Here is a 19,544-nt window from a genome sequence, read left to right on the forward strand (position 1 = left end):
GAGGACAGAAATATAGAAATGCTGGGGCTGGCCCCGTGGCCGAGTGGTTAAGTTCGCGCGCTCCGCTGCAGGCGGCCCAGTGTTTCGTTGGTTCGAATCCTGGGTGCGGACATGGCACTGCTCATCAAACCATGCTGAGGCGGCGTCCCACATGGCACAGCTAGAAGGACCCACAACTAAAAATACACAACCATGTACTGGGGGGCTTTGGGAGAAAAAGGAAAAATAAAATCATTTACAAAAAAATTTTTTTAACATATATATATATAAAACCTAAAAGGAGATATTAACAACAGCACAATAAGAGTAGGGGACCTTAACACCCCACTCACATCAATGGATAGATCATCCAGACAGAAAGTCAAGAAGGAAATAGTGGACTTAAACAAAAAACTAGACCAGATGGACTTAATAGATATATATAGAACATTCCATCCAAAAACAGCAGAATAAACATTCTTAAGTGTGTGTGGAACATTCTTAAGGATAAACCATATGTTGGAAAGCAAGGCAAGCTTCAATAAATTTAAGAAGATTGAAATCGTATCAAGCATCTTTTCTGACCATAATGCTGTGAAATTAGAAATCAACTACAAGAAAAAAACTGGGAAAGGAACAAAACTGTGGAGACTAAGCAACATGGTACTGAATAACCAATGGATCATTGAGAAATTAAAGGAGAAATCAAAAAATAACTGGAGACAAATTAAAATGAAAATACACCATACCAACTCATATGGGATACAGCAAAAGTGGTCCTAAGAGGGAAATTCATAGCAATACAGGCTCGCCTTAACAAACAAGAAAAATCTCAATAAGCAATCTTAAACTACACCTAACAGAATTAGAAAAAGAAGAACAAACAAAGCCCAGAGTAAGCAGAAGGAGGGAAATAATAAAAATCAGAGCATAAATAAATAAAACTGAAACCAAAACAACAGTAGAAAGGATCAATGAAACAAAGAGCTGGTCTTTGAGAAGATAAACAAAGTTGACAAACCCTTAGCCTGACTGAGAAAAAAAGAGAGAGGACTCAAATAAGTAAAATTAGAAATGAAAGAGGAGAAATTACATTGGATACCACAGAAATACAAAGGATTATAAGAGAAGACTATGAAAAACTATATGTCAACCAATTAGATAATCTAGAAGAAATGGATAAATTCTTAGACTCATACAACCTCCCAAAACTGAATCAAAAAGAAATAGAGCATCTGAATAGACCAATCACAAGAGAGTGAAACAGTAATCAAAAACCTCCCAAAAAATAAAAGTGCAGGACCAGATGGCCTCTCTGGAGAATTCTACCAAACATTCAAAGAAGATTTAATACTTATCTTTCTCAAACTATTCCAAAAAGTTGAAGAGAGAACACTTGCTAACACATTTTACAAGGCAAACATCACCTTTATCCCAAGGCCAGACAAGGACAACACAAAGAACAAAATTTACAGGCCAATATTACTGATGAACATAGATACAAAAATTGTCAACAAAATATTAGCAAACTGAATACAGCAACACATTAAAAAGATCACACACCATGATCAAGTGGGATTTATACCAGGGATGCAGGGATAGTTCAACATCCGCAAATCAATAAATGTGATACACCACGTTAACAAAATGAGGAATAAAAATCCCAAGATCACCTCAACAGATGCAGAGAAAGCATTTGACAAGATCCAACATCCATTTATGGTAAAAACTCTCAATAAAATGGGTATAGAAGGAAAGTACCTCAACATAATAAAGGCTATATATGACAAATTCACAGCCAACATCATACTCAACAGGGAAAACCTGAAAGCCATCCCCCTGAGACGAGAACAGGAGCAAGACAAGGGTGCCCACTCTTGCCACTCTTATTCAGCATAGTACTGGAGGTTTGGCCAGAGCAATTAGGCAAGAAAAAGAAATAAAAGAAATCCAAATTGGCAAGGAAGAAGTGAAATTCTTGCTGTTTGCAGATGACATGATTTTATATATAGAAAACCCCTAAAGAATCCATTGGAAAACTATTCGACATAATCAACAACTATAGCAAAGTTTCAGGGTACAAAATCAACTTACAAAAATCAGTGGCATTTCTATACTCTAATAATGAACTAACAGAAAGAGAACTCAAGAATACAATCCCAATAAAAAGAATAAAATATCTAGTAATAAATTTAACCAAGGAGGTGAAGGGCCTACAATGAAAACTACAGGACATTATTGAAAGAAATCAATGATGACATAAAGAAATGGAAAGATATTCCATGCACACGGATCAGAAGAATAAATGTAGTTAAAATGTACCTACTACCCAAAGCAATCTACAGATTCAATGCAATCCCAATAGAATTCCAATGACATTCTTCACAGAAATAGAACAAAGAATCCTAAAATTCATATGGGGCAACAAAAGACCCAAAAAAGTTAAAGCAACCCTGACAAAAAAGAACAAAGCTGGAGGCGTCATAATCCCTGACTTCAAAATATACTACCAAGCTATAGTAATCAAAATGGCATGGTACTGGCACAAAAACAGACACACAGATCAATGGAACAGAATTGAAAGTCCAGAAATAAAACCACACATCTGTGGACAGCTAATCTTCAACAAAGGAGCTAAGAACATACGATGGAGAAAGGAAAGTCTCTTCAGTAAATGGTGTTGGGAAAACTGGACAGCCACATGCAAAAGAATGAAAGTAGACCATTATCTTTCACCATCCACCAAAATTAACTCAAAATGGATCAAAGACTTGAAGGTAAAACCTGAAACCATAAAACTACTAGAAGAAAATATAGGCAGTACACTCTTTGACATCAGTCTTAGAAGGATCTTTTTGAATACCATGTCTACCTGGACAAGGGAACAAAAGAAAAAATTAACAAGTGGGACTTTATCAGACTAAAGAGTTTCTGCAAGTCAAAGGAAACCAGGAACAAAACAAAAAGACAACCCACCAACTGGCAGAAAATATTCACAAATCATAAATCCAACAACTGATTAATCTCCAAAATATATAAAGAACTCAAACAACTCAACAACAACAAAAGAACAACCTGATCAAAAAATGGGCAGAGGATATGAACAGACGTTTTTCCAAAGAAGACATACAGATGGTCAATAGGCACATGAAAAGATGTTTAACATCACTATCCATCAGGAAAATCCAAAATCCAAACTACACTAAGATACCACCTTACACCTGTTAGAATGGCTATAATCACCAAGACAAAAAATAACAAATGTTGGAAAGACAAAAGAGAACCCTCATACACTGCTGGTAGGAATGCAAACTGGTATAGCCACTATGGAAAATAGTATGGAGATTTCTCAAAAATTTAAAAATAGAAATATCATACAACCCAGCTGTCCCACTACTGGGTATTTATCCAAAGAACTCGAAATCAACAATCCAAAGAGACTTATGCACCCCTACATTCATTGCAGCATTATTCACAATAGCCAAGACATGGAAGCAATCCAAGTACCCATCAACTGATGAGTGGATAAAGAAGATGTGCTATATATATACAACGGAATATTACTCAACCATTAAAGAAGACAAAATCATCCCATTCGCAACAACATAGATGGACCTTGAGGGTATTATGTTAAGTGAAATAAGCCAGACAGAGAAAGACAAACACCATATGATTTCACTCATATGTGGAAGATAAACTAACACACAGACAAGGGAACAATTTAGTGGTTACCAGAGGGGAAGGGGGTTGGGGAGTGGGCATAAGGGGTGAAGGGGCACATTTATATGGTGACTGACAAATAATAATGTACAGCTGAAATTTCACAATGTTATAACTATTATGACCTCAATAAGATAAAATAAAATAAAAAATTACATTTTCTAAGAATTTTCATAATATGGGAAAATTCTCACAATATAAAGTTGTATGAAATGAGCAGAATAGAGAACTGCATATATAGTGTGATTCCAGGTTGTAAAGGAAAAAATGTATACACACACACACATATGCACACACACATATGTAGCCTAAGAGTAGTTGAGTGACTTTCTGCAGTATGTTGGTGGTAGATCCAGAGGACTGGGCATGACATGACATTATTGCTTTCACACTTTGATTACGGCATAGTACTACGACTTGCACATTCTAAGAGTCGACTGAAAAAAATCAAATCACATAGCTACAGAGATTAGATTGGTGGTTACCAGAGCGGAAGAGGGAGGGTGAAGGTTGATGGGGGTGATAGGGTACACGTGTATGGTGAATAGATGGTAATTATTCTTTGGGTAGTGAACATGCCGTAGTCTACATAGAAATTGGAATATAATGATGTACATATGAAATTTATATAATGTTATAAACCAATATTACCTCAACAATAACAAGAAGTTTATGAGTACATAGCAGCACTGTTTATGGTAGCCAAAAGTTGGAAACAACCCAAATGTCCATCAAGAGTAGAATGGAAAAGAGCAGCATATTCATACAACGACATACTGTACAGGAACAAGAATGAATGAACTATTGCAGCACGCGACAACCTGGAAAAGTCTCACAAATAAAATGTTGAGCAAAAGAATAAAGGAATACCTAGCATATGATTCAATTTACATAAAATTCAAAAGCAGGAAAAACTGATCTATGGTGTTAAACATCAGACTAGTGGTTACTTTGGGTGGTAGTGATTAGAAGGAGCTTAAGCGGGGGCTTCAGCTGGGCTGGTAATGTTTTATTTCTCGATCTGGGTGTTGACCTCATGCGTGAGTTCATGTTGTGAAAATTTATCAAACTGTACAGTTAAGATTTTATCTGTATCTTATACTTCATTAAAAACTTTACTTTAAAAATAATCTTTAAGGAAAAATAAGAAGTTTAAGTGACCGAACAGGAAAAGCTAAAATGGGCAGGTACCAGCCTGTTAACATTTACAATGGGTGGAAACAAAAGGTGTGGCTTTTTAACTAAGCAAATTAACCTGCCCTTTCTACCAGGGCAAGCAGCGACCCATTCAGAAGACTGTGTGCTCGCCGGGAATAGTCAATGACACCCATTTCTTTGTTGTTTGAAGGCATCTTGAGCTGACGTTGGACCAATTATTTAGGGTCCCCTTGATGAAAGAAGTCTGCTCTTTCAGTCCCTCCAGAGACAAGAATGGGAAGGATTCTCCGCTCCTCACATTTAGCTGTGCACACCCTTGCCAACGTTTGTCTGACACTTCCAAGTGTACTGAACTCCACCCAGTCAACTTTCAACCAGAAAGCTGCATAACATACTGATTAAAGCTGTGGAGTATGACTGTCCTGCATTTAATACCCAGTTCCATCCCTTGGTAGCTGTGTGATCTTAGACAAGTTTTAAAAGTCCCCTCAACTCAATTTCCTCATCAATGCAATGAGGGGTAATGATAGTATCTACCTCAGATAGGTGTAGTGACAATCAAATTAAATGAAACCACTTAATCTATTTGGTACATTCAAAAGAAACGAACTGTTGCTATTTCTCAACACATTTTTCACTATCCGGCTAGTTTCCTCCTGCCAGCCAACCTCTCATTCCACATCACGATTCATCTTCTCCCACTGCACTAAACTGAGATGTACTCAAAGAACAGCAATTAGCTTATTAAAAAGAGAAATATGAAAATAAGTCTGCCTGGGGGTGGGGGAGACATGAAGCACATTCAAGCCCAAATGGAAAGGATCCAGTGGTTAGCCCAGTGTGAGGGCTCACATACTCCCACTCTCCACTGCAGTTTCCCTTATAAGAATACCACCTTGACTCTACCCTTTTCCTCAAGTCTCAATATACCATCCAAGAAAACGGAGAAGCTTAGGGATCCGGAGAGGCTGTACTGACAGGCCAGGACTAGGGTGAGGCAAGTGAGGTGCCCACTTCGGTGCAAAATTTAAGGGGTTGCCAAAAAACTCCATGATCAAGATAAATATCTCAATGCAATAATTTTTAAATAAAAATTAATCCCAAGAAATCCATGATGAAAAAATGTATCAAAATTTTAAATAAAGACAGGATCCAACAAGGCTAGGATTAGGGTGAAACAAGGGTCCAGCAAGTGAAGGACTCCTGAGCATCTAAGATTCTTAGATTTTACCCAAGCGAGCTGCTGTGCTCTCTGGCAAAAAAAAAAAAAAAAAAAAATACATTTGTTTAATTTTCTTTTAAACTAGATAATACCCTTTCTACAGGAGCCTGGCACAGGAATCCTTCATTCTGCTGGCTCCTTTTGAAGCGGCCTGGGCCCTGGCGTGCCTGCCTTTCCCAAAGCAGCAGAGAAAGAGAGAGAGAGTGTGTGTGTGTGAGTGTGTGTGTGTGTGTTTTCTCTCCCCTGAGAAGGGAGACAAATTCTCAGGGGAGAGAATCAGATTGGCCTAACTTGGGTAAAGTACCCACCCTGGTCTACTCAGCTGAGACTGTGGACTGCTTTATTCAAAGCTGTCACAGATTGCATGCCTCCTCTGTCCCAGTCACTATGTTAGGTGCTTAACAAAACATCTACTTGCAATAACCCTGAAACTTAGGGATTACTACCTTCATTTTTCAGATGAGGAAACCAAGTTACAAAGAGATTACAAGGATTTATCTAAATCCATACAAGTAACAAGTGGCAGAGCCAGGATTAGAATCCAGTTCTTTCTGTCTAGCTGCAAAGCTCCTGCTCTTTCCAATAAGTACACTGCCTCCCTTTTTACATAAGAGAAATGTGGTAAATGTTCAATAATTTCTCAATGTTATTATAGCAAATTTAAGCTAAATTATTGGTGTTCTGAAAAGGGAAAAATCACTTATCACTTGGAGAGAAGCTGGGTAAAGGGACAAAATCAAGGGAAGTGCTGACAAAAGGCATGGTGCTCTAGCTTAGATAAAAATGAGGATTATACAGCTTTAAAAGTCTGTGACTGCTTTAAGCAAAAAAAAAAGTGTAGATGAAGCTCTTTGTTTTGTTTTCATTTCTCAGATTTTAATTGATTTTTCTTATTTATCAAATAATGCATTCCCATGAAGAAAATTTGGAAAATTCCAGTGCATGTAAATTAGGAACATTTTTCTCATAATATGACTACCCTGAGGGAACCACACATAGCATATTTCGTCCCTTTTTTTTTTTTTGGTGAGGAAGATCGACCCTAACTAAAACCTGTTGCCAATCTTCCTCTTTTTGCTTGAGGAGGATTGTTCCTGAGCTAACATCTGTACCAATCTTCCTCTAATTTTGTATATGGGACACTGCAACGGCATGGCTTGAAGAGCAGTGTGTAGGTCTATACCTGGGACCCGAACCCATGAACCCCAGGCCGCTGAAGCAGAGCATGCAAACTTAATCACTACACAACCGGGCCAGCCCAGTCCCAATTTTTTTATGTATTTTTTTCTTTACGTTAATTGAGATCATTCTTTATGCACAATTTGGTATTTACTGAGGAGTAAAATAAAGATTAACAAATGAACATACAAAACATAATAAAAACATGGCCAAGTGGTTAAGTTCGCGCACTCCGCTTCATTGGCCTAGGGTTTGGATCCTGGGCACGGACATGGCAGTGCTCATCAGCCCATGCTGAGGTGGCATCCCACGTTGCAGAACCAGAGGCACTCACAATTGGAATATACAACTGTGTACTGGGGGGCTTTGGGGAGAAGAAAAAAAAAAGATTGGCAACAGATGTTAGCTCAGGTGCCAATCTTTAAAAAAAAAAAAAAAGAAAAAACATGTTAGCATATGCAAGACTTTATGAGTCAGGATTCTTATTCGCAAACAATGGACTCTGATTCTGGAAATTATTCAAACAACATTGGTCAATTTTAGAATCTTCAGAAGTGCCAAGAACAAAGCTCAGAGGCTGAGCAGCCAGGGCATACTTCAAAATGATACTGTAGGACTCATCTGGCAAAGATACCATCGCTGCTGCCACTGAGCACAGCCACCACAGCTTATAACCACCAACTCTACTGACCCTGCATACTGAAGCCTACAACTACAACTGCTACACTGCCAGCTCTGGCAACTGCATGTAGCTGCTGTGATTGCTACCATTTCCGGAATGTATTCTCTACAATCTCACTAACTTCTGATTCCAAGACTGGGGTGGTAGCTAGCTGCAGGGAAACCTGGGAAAGCCATGGCTTCTGTATCGGGAGGCAGACCCTGCTGCGTGTGGAGATTCCTCCAAAATAGGGAAGGAATTCAAATGCTAAGTGACCACAAAGAGAGACGGATTTCCACCACAGTCTACCCCTTTCGCTCCCCAAAATCAACATATATGTTTCTTCCCACATTTACACTTCTTTTAAAACCATAATATCTGACATAATGCAACTACCTCTTATATCTTTAACCTCTCCTAAAAGTGGTTAAACCAGAATCTCAGTTATTGCACTCAGGATCCAGGATCTCGGGATGATGCTCATCTCTTTTTTAATTCTCTTAGAATCCATCTTGAAAATTTGTCCACTATTCTTTAATTTATGAAATTAACAGGCATCTTTTTCTATATAAAATATTGGGGGAAAGGGAGAACAAAGATAAAAACTAGTCTAAAATATATAAGTATGTATGTGAAAACACCGGTAGATGTTAAAGTCTTCATTTTTCCAACTGAATCCCAGGCCAAAGTTGGTATTTATGACTTGCCTTCTCAACTACCCATTGTTATCGTTGTCTGTAGCCAGCAGTACCAGAGCTGATCAAACCTTTATTCCATAGAGACTTGAAATCTTAGTGGAATTAAATTACATCTTGGAATTACATCTACCTATGTAAGGTTACTGTAGTTTTCCATGAACTTTTACCACTAGACATGGCAATACTGGTCAACAACCTGCCAAGAATTGTGCCTCTTTCTTAACAGTGGAACGATTAGTGCTTCCATTTGGAAAGAAACAACCTGATCCCCAGAAACTTGACAGAGACAACATTTTTTCTCCCACGCTCTGGCATACTTGTTTTTCACAAAGACATCTAGGGTAAATGCTTCCAGTTCTATAGGTCATTGCAGCCTAATGTCATTAATGTAGTGGACTAGTGTGCAAGGGCCTGTAGACCGAAGAAACAATAAAGGTTCCTGTAGCACAGAGCCAGAGAGTTGACCTAACCTTGATGGGAGACAATGAAAGTGTATTATTGTCCCTTCTAGGTTAAAGATATCCTTGGTTTATTGGAATCAAGAATAAACATAATTTGCTAGATCAATAGTTTTATACCAGTCACCAGGACTTACGTTGCTTTTTCACAAAAAGAAGCTCCCAAATGCAGTTGAGGTCATCACCTGATTAAGTTTAATATAATCCCCTGTCATTCTCTAAGACTCATCTGCCTTTTTCACTGTCAAACTGGTGAGTTAAATGGGTCTAACATAGGAATCACCACCTCTGTTGTCTCAGAAACCTTTGAGGTTAGTACTAACTTCTGCGATTCTACAAATTTTCACTATTTTGATCGGAAGGGAGAGTTCCAGGGGCTTCCACTTAGCTCCTCCTACCATAATTACTCTTAGTCTATAAGTTAGAAAGCCAATACAGGGATTATGCCACTTGCTAAATATGGCAAAATTCTGATGGTAAAACTCCAACAAAATACAATAAGTGGATTTTAAAATATCAATTGCCAAAAATGGAGGAACACGTTATTGAGAAGCTAATGAAATGATTGGAGTGAGCTGAACTAGTATAAATCCAGAGATCTGGATCCAGTGCTTTCCAAGCATTATCCATTCTGGGTTGAGGTTTGGCACCACCTGGTGGAAATGACTTATTCTGGTTTAGATGTTGATGGGGTGATTCTGAGTTCTGCAGATGGCCAGGACTTCCAGAACAACTACGATAATTCCAGGTATGTCTTAACTAGTTGGCGTTTGTTTTATTGGTCCAAATTAGGAATATTGGGTTATCCTTTACCTCATATTATCCACGGAAGCTTTCTACTGACAAAGAGCAGTCATTATAGCTCAATTTTTAAAAGTTGGTGCTCATTTCATGAAAGTATTTCTCAGTGCTTTAGTGAAAGAAGTATCTTCTGGGTTCTTTCAGGACAGAGCTAGAAGGTAGGTGAACAGATTGCAAAAGAGAAATCCACTACAAGGGTCCCATTTCTTTAAATCTTTAGATTCCTCCTTCTACTTTATACCAAGTAACGACAAGAAATGAAGGTGCAAAAATTGGAAAAGAAAGATAAAACTATCATTATTTGTAAATGAATGTATCACTTACCTAGAAACAGCAATAGAATCTGGATACAAACTATTAGAACTAATAAGAAAGTTCAGTAAGTTTTCTATATATAAAATTAACCTACAAAAACCGATAGCATTTCTCACACCATCAATAACCAACTAGAAGGTATAATTAAAAATAAAACACACTCACAATAACCAAAAAGACATAAGGTATTTGGACAGTGATGAAGACTACTTAAGATGTCTTGTGAAAAAAAACTTTAAAACTTTTATGAAGGACGTAGAATTTGATCTGAATAAATGCAGAGACAGTCATGCTCTTGGAACAGATGACAATATTATAAAGATGTCAATTCTCCCCAAGTTAACCAGTTAATATGATGCAATCAAAAATCAAAATTTCACATGGATTTTTTTGAGAAACTCAATCTCTACAATTTATTTAAAAGAATAAAGTTTTACTGATAACTAAGTCAATCTTTAAAAAGAAATGTATAAAGAGGATGTATCGGTCAGGCTTAAACCAGAGAAACAGGAACAGTAGGAGATGTATATTAAGAAATTTATTGCAACAAACTGACTCACACGATTGTCGGGGTTACCTGGGCAAGTCTGAAATTCACAGGGTGGGCTGTTAGGAAGGGCAGGCTGAGACTCGCAGGCACGGCCTGAAGCGTCAGTCCACAGGACGAATTTCTTCTTCAGAGAAGCCCCAGCTCTGGTCTCAGGGCCTTTAAACTGATTGAATCAGGCCCACCCAGTTTATCTGAGATCATTTTCTTCACTGAAAGTCAACAGATTTGTGGACTTTAATCACATCTGCAAAATACCTTCACAACAACACCTAGATTAGTTTTGATTGAATAACCAGCCAAGATGATACATCAAAAAGACTATCACAAAGGAGGACTTGTCCTACCAGGTTTTTTTTTTTCTGCTTTTTCTCCCCCAACCCCCCCCCCCAGTACATAGCTGTATACATTTTTTTTAGTTGTGGGTCCTTCTAGTTGTGGCATGCGGGATGCCGCCTCAACATGGCCTGATGAGCAGTGCCACGTCCTCGCCCAGGATCCGAACTGGAGAAACCCGGGGCAGCCAAAGCGAAGCCGGTGAACTCAACCACTCGGCCACAGGGCCGGCCCCAGTCCTACCAGTTTTAAAGATGTACTATGAAGCCCTAGTAATAAAATTTTTTTAAAGAGCAATATTGATGCAAGCATAGTCAGATAGACCCATGGAACAAACAGCTTCAAGATAAACGTGTGTAAATATATATATGGGAACTTAATATACGATAAAAGCAGTACCACATAGGAAAGGACAAGCTATTTAATACCCAATGTTGGGAAAACTGGTGATATCTACATGGGAGAAAATAAAATGATCTATATCTCTCACACCATACACAAAAGTAGACTCTAGGGGCCGGCCCAGTGGCGTAGCGGTTAAGTTCACGCACACCACTTCAGATGCCTGGGTTTCGTCAGTTTGGATCCTGGGCGCAGACATACACACCACTCTTCAAGCCATGCTGTGGTGGCATCCCACACAGAACTGGAAGGACTTTCCACTAGGATATACAACTATGTACTGGGGCTTTAGGGAGAAAAAAAAAAGTGGACTCTAGAAGAGATTTAACTTATGTAATGAATGAAAACAGTAAATAGAAGAAAGTATAGAGCGTCTTTGTAATATATGGGCAAGGAAAGACTTCATAAACAAAATATCTCAGGACACTGGTAGCCAGTTTAGGAGCTTAATAGGGAGGGTATCAAAAGAGCTATAGCACCAGAGTCTCCATAAGACACTGAGAGGCAAGCCATGCAGTCTAAATCAGAGCCCCCAACTCCCACGGTCCTGGCTGGGAGTGGTAGAGAAACCCACAAGGAGGAAGTAATTGAGAAACACCTCCCTAGGGACTTCTTAGACTAATCAGGAGGGATTAAGACTGACTGGGGATGGGAGGGAGGGTCCCAGAGATTTAGCTGGTTGAGCATCTAAGGCTGTTTCATAATTGGTCATTCAATCTCTCACCTTGCCATGCTGATGTGGTCTGAGAAGATTTATTTTACATTTTTAAAAAACTCAGTCCACAGGGGCCGGCCCAGTGGTGCAGCAGTCAAGTTCGCACGTTCCGCTTCGGCGGCCCAGCGTTTGCCGGTTCGCATCCCAGGTGTAGACATGGCACCGCTTGGCAAGCCATGCTGTGGTAGGCGTCCCACATATAAAGTAGAGGAAGATGGACACGGATGCTAGCTCAGGGCCAGTCTTCCTCAGCAAAAAGAGGATTGGCAGCAGGTGTTAGCTCAGGGCTAATCTTCCTCAAGAAAAACAAAAAACAAAAAACAACTCAGTCCACTCTTTGAGTCTTCTTTTAATGTGGATGGCCCTATAAACATTCTGGTGAGGACAATATTAACATTAAGACATTCCATTTTCCCATAGCAAATCAGCAAAAGAAAATCTTTCATATTAGATTTTTCAGACATGACAAATATCAGAAGATAAAGAAAATTTTGCCCTCTCTTTTACTTCTGTCCAGTTCAGAAAATTTGTTCCTGCATGCCAAACTCTGTTTTGTGTGTTTTCTCTTATGCTTTCATAATGAAAAGTCAACTGCTGTCAAATGTTTAAAGGAAACCATAAAAAGACAAAACCTAGAGGAAAATGTAAGGGTATATATATATATCTTATCACAGGATGAGAAAGGGCTTTCTCAGGCTAAATGTAATAAAGAAATTCCTAACAAAGATAATCTGTAGTTCTGACTAAATGAAAATTTAGAATTTCTTGTGGTGGACACAAATTGGGATAGTTGCCCAGCTCACAGTGATTTTCCATTGACCATATTTGTGTTACAACTTCTTTTCCCAGTAATAGACCTGCCTCCCAGCATCGGGGTTGGCACATGACGCAGGCTAGCCAATCATAATACCTCTCTCCTCCCACTACCTATTCTGTTTTCATCTATTCATTCATTCCACAACTGTTTATTAAGTGAGAATTCAGTGATGAGCGAAATGTTCCTGCCCTCTTGAAGCTTAGAGTTTTGGGGGAAATAAGCATTAATCAAACACTCTCATTAATAAATATATAATTACAAGCAGAAATAAATTTTCTGAAGGAGAGGAACATGGGTGTATGAGAATATATATCAAAGAAAATAGACATATACTAGAGGCAGGGAGGAGAGCAGTCAGTACTGAGGGCGTGTCACTGGAGACGAACGGCAAGAACTGGGTAGGAATTCACCAGGTGAAAGGGATAGTCTGGGCGGAGAGAGCGCTGCAGGCCAGGAGAACCACAGCCATTAGTCAGTGTGAAAACGATAGAGGATTGTCAGAGATAATCCCTCTCCCTGGTGTTAAAGAAATGCAAATTAAACAACTGCCAGATGTCTTGTTTGACCTATTAGATGAACCAAGTCTTCAATTTTGATTGCAATGGTATGCTGAACATTCATGGATTGCTACTGGGAATGTAAATTAATAGAACTTTTCTGGAAAGGAAGTTGACAATATGTTTCAAAAGTCCTAACAAAATAAAGGTCTAATGCACAGTATAATAAAGACAATAATAGTGAGCTATTAAAAAAAAAGTCTCCCAAAATATCGTACTTGTTGACAAAGAACCTCCTAGGAATCTATCCTAAATACAAAAATTAACTCAGGTATAGATTTATCTCCAAAAATATTCATTGAAGCATATTTGAAATATTGAAAAATAAGAAAAAACAAAAAAATTAAATAAATTATATACAGCCATATGGTACAATATTATACAATCAATAATATACATGTAAGATAAAACATCACTTTTATAATGAGAGAAAAGAATCCAATTAAAATGTTCCATTGCCAAGAAAATATTTTAATGCTGAGTGCATAATTTGTTGCTTAATTACTACTTGTTGAATAAAAATTCATGATTGAAAACATATAAGATTTATAAATTCCAGATGTATTATAAGATTTTAAAGTATATCCAATCTTGTATTTGTACATCTTACTGCCTACTTGACAACTTCCACTTTCACGTTTCCTAGCATCTCAAACTTACTGAGTTTAGAACCAAACACTTACCCCTCCACTTCCCTGAACTCCTCTTTCACTTCCCCATCTCAGTCTGGAAGACCACAGCCTTTCTTGAATCCTTCTTGAAGTCTCTATCCTCTCACCCTCCTACAAGTCCACTCAATTCTGTCTCCAAAATAGATCTAAAATCTGTCCATTGTTCCCCCTTTCCTTTGCTACCACCCTATTACAATGATCTCTCTGCTGGACCAAGCAATAGCTTCTTAACTGGTCTCCTAGTTTTCAATTCCTTCCAACCCATCCTCCATCCAATGAGGAGTGTGATCTTATAAAAATAAAAATAGAGTCAAGCCATTCCCCTGCTGAAAACATTTCAACAGCTTCCCACTGCATTTAAATGACATTTGACACCCTTTCTATAATAATTGCTAACTTATGGTTTAGACAATTGTTGTAAACGCTTTCTATTACCAACTCATGGAATCCTCACAACACGCCTATGAGACAGGTATTCTTATAATTCCTAATTTATAGACGAAGCAAATGAGGCACAGAGGTTAAACTTGCCTACTGGGTCTCTCAGTTGGTCCCAGGGAGAGCAGGGTTCAATACCAGGCAGTCCAGACTGTGCTCTCAGCTCCACAAGGCCCCTCCGGTACTTGGCTGTACTCACTGGGATCCCATGGGTTGGTCTCAAGGCTCCTGGGACCTGTCAATCGTTCTCACCTCAGTGGCTTTGTGCCCTGGCTGATTACCTCCCAGAAACAGTTTTCCCTGCTCTTTAAACAGCTGGCTTCTCATCTTCATAAAAAGGGAATGGTAAAATACACCAGGGCACATATTTACAACAGAATACAATGCAGTTGTTTTTAAAACATGAGTTAAACCTATGTGTACTAATATGGAAAAATATTCAGGATATTTTAGATTGCTAAGTGAAAAAAGCAAGTCATAGAATAACATGTTACGATAAAAGAATATGTCTAGCATGATTCCATGTGTTTCGTAAAAAAAAAATTTATTTGTCTGTCAAAGGTCTAGAAGTTTATATGCTAAATTTTTAACTGGAGTAACCTCTGAGGAGTGAGACTGGGGAAGAAAGGAGAATAGAGAAGAGGATTTTACTTTTTACACTGCACACATTATCTGAATTTTTTTTATCCCTGGCCTATATTAGTAATGTAATAATAATTCTAAGACAAACATTTTCTTTATATGTGAAATGTCTGAGCTCTAAATTGTGTTATTTTGCTATTGTTATTTTGCAACCTTATCATTTCCTCAGATTTCTCTAGATAGCTGGAGAAAGTCTCTAATTTAATTCTTTGGTTGTTTTTTTTTTCTGAGGAAGACTGGCCCTGAGCTAATGTCTGTGGCCAATCTTCCTCTATTTTTGCTTGAGGAAGATTAGCCCTAAGCTAACATCTATGCCAATCTTCCTCTGTCTTGTATGTGTGTCACTGCCACAGCATGGCTTGACAAGTAGTGTAGGTTCACCTGGGATCTGAACCCCTGAACCCAGGCCGCCGAAGCAGAGCACATGGAACTTTAAACACTATGCCATGGGGCCGTCCCCCTCTATTTTTTTTTTTTAAGCTGAGTTTTTCTTTAATGCTCAGGAGACTCCAAAGTGATTGATTGTTTAACCACAATTATTTATGTTATAAGCCATAGTCATCACACTGTTTTCTTAATTTCCTCTCACTTCTAAATTGGTTCATGAAAATCTGCCTTAACTAAGTTTCCAAGATTTGACTTCCATATTCATGTTCCCAAGCAAGGAATGAGTATTCAGTCACTTTATCTGCTATTAGTTTTTTGAGGACACCCCACATCATTCCTTTAAGGATCTTGTTTATCCAATGTAAGGTTTCCTTGCCCATCTCTGTACACTAATTCCAGCTCCGTATATTCCACCTAGATCTCCCCGAGCCCCAGATTACTATAACCAGTATTCACTGGACATCTTCATTTGCATGTCCCAGCAACACCACAAATTCTACATGTCCCAAACTGAACTCATCATTCTGCCCGACTTGCCTTCATTTTCCTTCCTCATTAATGGCACCGTTGTCCCTCCTCCTGGTCATCCAAGGCAGAACCTAGAAGTTGGTCTACTTTTCTCTCTCCTTCACTTCTATACTCCAGCAATATTTTGGGAGATCACTTCTGGAAGCAATTCTGAATCAGTCAGGGTCCGATCAGGAGAGATAAACCACACAGTAATATAAACAGAGAAAGGTTAATATAAAGAATTATTAACTATAACTGGGGATGGGGTAATGAGAGATTAACAGGTAAGAAGTAAAGAGATCTCTAAAGAACATAAGATAGCAGATATAAGGAGAAGCCCTACCCCTCGGTTTGTCCCCAAGAGAGATCTCCCTCCCCTCAAGAGCTGAGGTCTAGACCTTGTTGAAGAGAGCATAGCCGTGGCTCACTGGATGACAGAGAAGTCACTGAGGTGCCATGTGGGCAGAACTTAATAGAAATCTTCCCTCTTAGAGCCCCAGGGAAAGCTATTCATGAGGCAGTGTCACACTTAAACAACGACCTGATGTGGTGCCAGGGGCCTATACAGTCACCCTGTTGCCTACCCAATCAATTCCAAATTCGTGCTTTGCTTTCTTTCATTCACTCAACAAGTGTTACTGAGGCCTTACTACATGCCAGGCACTGGTACTACGCATAAAGCAGCGGACAAAATAGGCATGGGCCTTGTCCTCACGGAACTTAGTCTAGCAGGGAGGACAGACATAAAAGCCAAAATCACAGAAATAATTATACAATTACTATTGTTTAATTACAGTTGTTATGAATGATATGAGGGGTGCTTACAAGGGTATGGAAACAAGAGACCTAATCCAATCTAAGACAGGAAGCAAGGCAAGGCCTGAGATCTGAGTAGAAGCCCAGGTTTAGGTGTGTGTTGGGGGGAGGGGCGGTTGTTGAACATCCCAGGAAGAGGGAACAGCTCATTCAAAGCTCCAGGGTTGAGGATATTTGGAGCGTGAGAAACTGTGTCCCTATAGCATAGTGAACAATGAGGAGAGTGGCAGATAAGGAAAAGAGAATTGCAGATTACATTGAGGACTTTGTCCTAAAAGTTTTAAGAAGCCATTGATGGTTTCAGAGCATGTGGTACCATGACCTGACTTGTGTTTTTTTCCCTCAACATTTTATGATGAAAATGTTCAGGGTCCGGCCCCGTGGCCGAGTGGTTAAGTCACGTGCTCCGCTGCGACGGCCCAGGGTTTCCTGGGCGCGGACATGGCAGCGCTCCTCAGGCCACGTTGAGACTGCGTGCCACATGCCACAACTAGAAGGACCTGCAACTAAGATATACAAGTATGTACCAGTGGGGGTTTGGGGAGATAAAGCAGGAAGAAAAAGAAGATTGGCCACAGTTGTTAGCTCAGATGCCAATCTTTAAGAAAAAAAAAAAAAAGTGGCCACAGTTGTTAGCTCAGGTGCCAGTCTTTAAAAGAAAATAAAAAGAAAAGAAAATGTTCAAGTGGAGTGGAGACAATTGTACAATGAACACCCATATTGTAGACTCACATAGATTTTACAATTAATATTTTGCTCATGACTTATTAAACTAAATCACATTGACAAGTGAATAAGTGTTAAAAAAGAGGAAATAAATTTAAGCTCTTCTTCCCAGAGAGAATACAAGAAAGTTTAGAAATGGTACGGCCTAGCTGATATAATGATTATAAAGTAATAAACGTACAAAAGCACAAGGGATCACTGCAAAATTCCAAACACAATTATTGGGGAAAAGCGTACTAGAGTTGTTTTCTCAGGTACACCCTACTCCATTCCATCTTTGTGAACTATGACTCCAGCTCTAAGGTAATGGTTTGAATCTTTTTATAGCCCTATTTCCTCTTATAAGAACTTAAAATAAGGTGCTTAAAGCTGTAAAAACTCCACAAACACTAATTTAGTTTCTAGGATAATTTGCAATTCTCCAGATAAGTGAGTTGACAAGGCCCTGATAAATGGTGGCAGGGAGGATGGAGAGGAAAAGATAAATTTTGAAAACATATAGGAAGTAGAATTGATGTGTTAACTAATTAAATATTAAGAAGAAGAGATAAGAAAGTTTTAGCAGAGAAGTTTAGAGGGCAGAGGAGGGGTAGATTATTAAAATTATTATTTTAATTTTGGACATGTTAATATTTATAAGCCTCTGAAGTATCCAGGTAAATATTCCAGTAGGCAACTGGTATGTAAGCATGGAACTGAGAAGGGTGTTTAAGGCAATAAATATAGATTTGGAAACAGTAAGCATATAGTTCCCTGACTGACACCATGAAAGCAAATGAGGTTGGTTCTGGAGAGTATGTAAAAAGAGAGGACAAATTGTCACCTTAGGTCATCACCAAATCTCTGGGTCTCAGAGACCTTAAATACTGAAGCTGTTCCAGACCATTATTTTAAACCAAGCAAGAATCAAACTGCTAATTCCTACAACTCAATAATAAAAAGATTAATAATCCATCAAAAAATGGGCAAGTTTTCTGAACAGACAGTTCTCCAAAGAATAGACATTTCTCCAATAAACACATGAAAAGATGCTCTACATCTTTATCAGGGAAATGTAAATCAAAGCTACAATGAGATTCCACTTCACACCCACTAGGATGGCTATAGTTAAAATGTAGTTCCTCAAAAAGTTAAACACAGAGTTATCATACAACCCAGCAATTCCACTCTTAGGTATACTCCCAAAAGAATTGAAAATGTATGTTTACACAAAATTTTGTACATGAATGTTCATAGCAGCATTGTTCATAAGAGCTAAAAAGTGGAAACCACCCAAAAGCTATCAACTAATGAATGGATAAATAAAATATGATATATTTATACAATGGAATATTATTAAGGAATGAAATACTGATATATGCAGCAACACAGATCAACCTCGAAACCAGTAAGCTAAGTTAAAGAAGCTAATCACACAGGACTTTATGTTATATGATTCCATTTATATGAAATGTCCAGAATGGGCAACACTAGAGAGACAAGGTAGATTTGAGAGTCCTTAGAGCTGGGAGGGTTGCAGTGGAGAGTGGTGAGGGAGATGGATAATGAGTAATTAATGAGAATAGGTTTCTTTTTTGGGGTGATGAAACTGTTCTAAAATTAGGGTGACGCTTGCACAATTCCATATACTAAAAACCATTTGAACTGTACACTTTAAATGGGAGTATTGCATGGTATGTGAATTATAACTCTATAAAGGTGTTTAAAAAATCAAACGGCCCTTTATAACTATCAAAGTACGTCTCCAGTTCGGTACCATAATGGGCGGGGAAACAATGGTGCAAAGGGT

Source organism: Equus asinus, chromosome 5, assembly GCF_041296235.1.
Source record: "Equus asinus isolate D_3611 breed Donkey chromosome 5, EquAss-T2T_v2, whole genome shotgun sequence".
Classification (NCBI taxonomy): domain Eukaryota; kingdom Metazoa; phylum Chordata; class Mammalia; order Perissodactyla; family Equidae; genus Equus; species Equus asinus.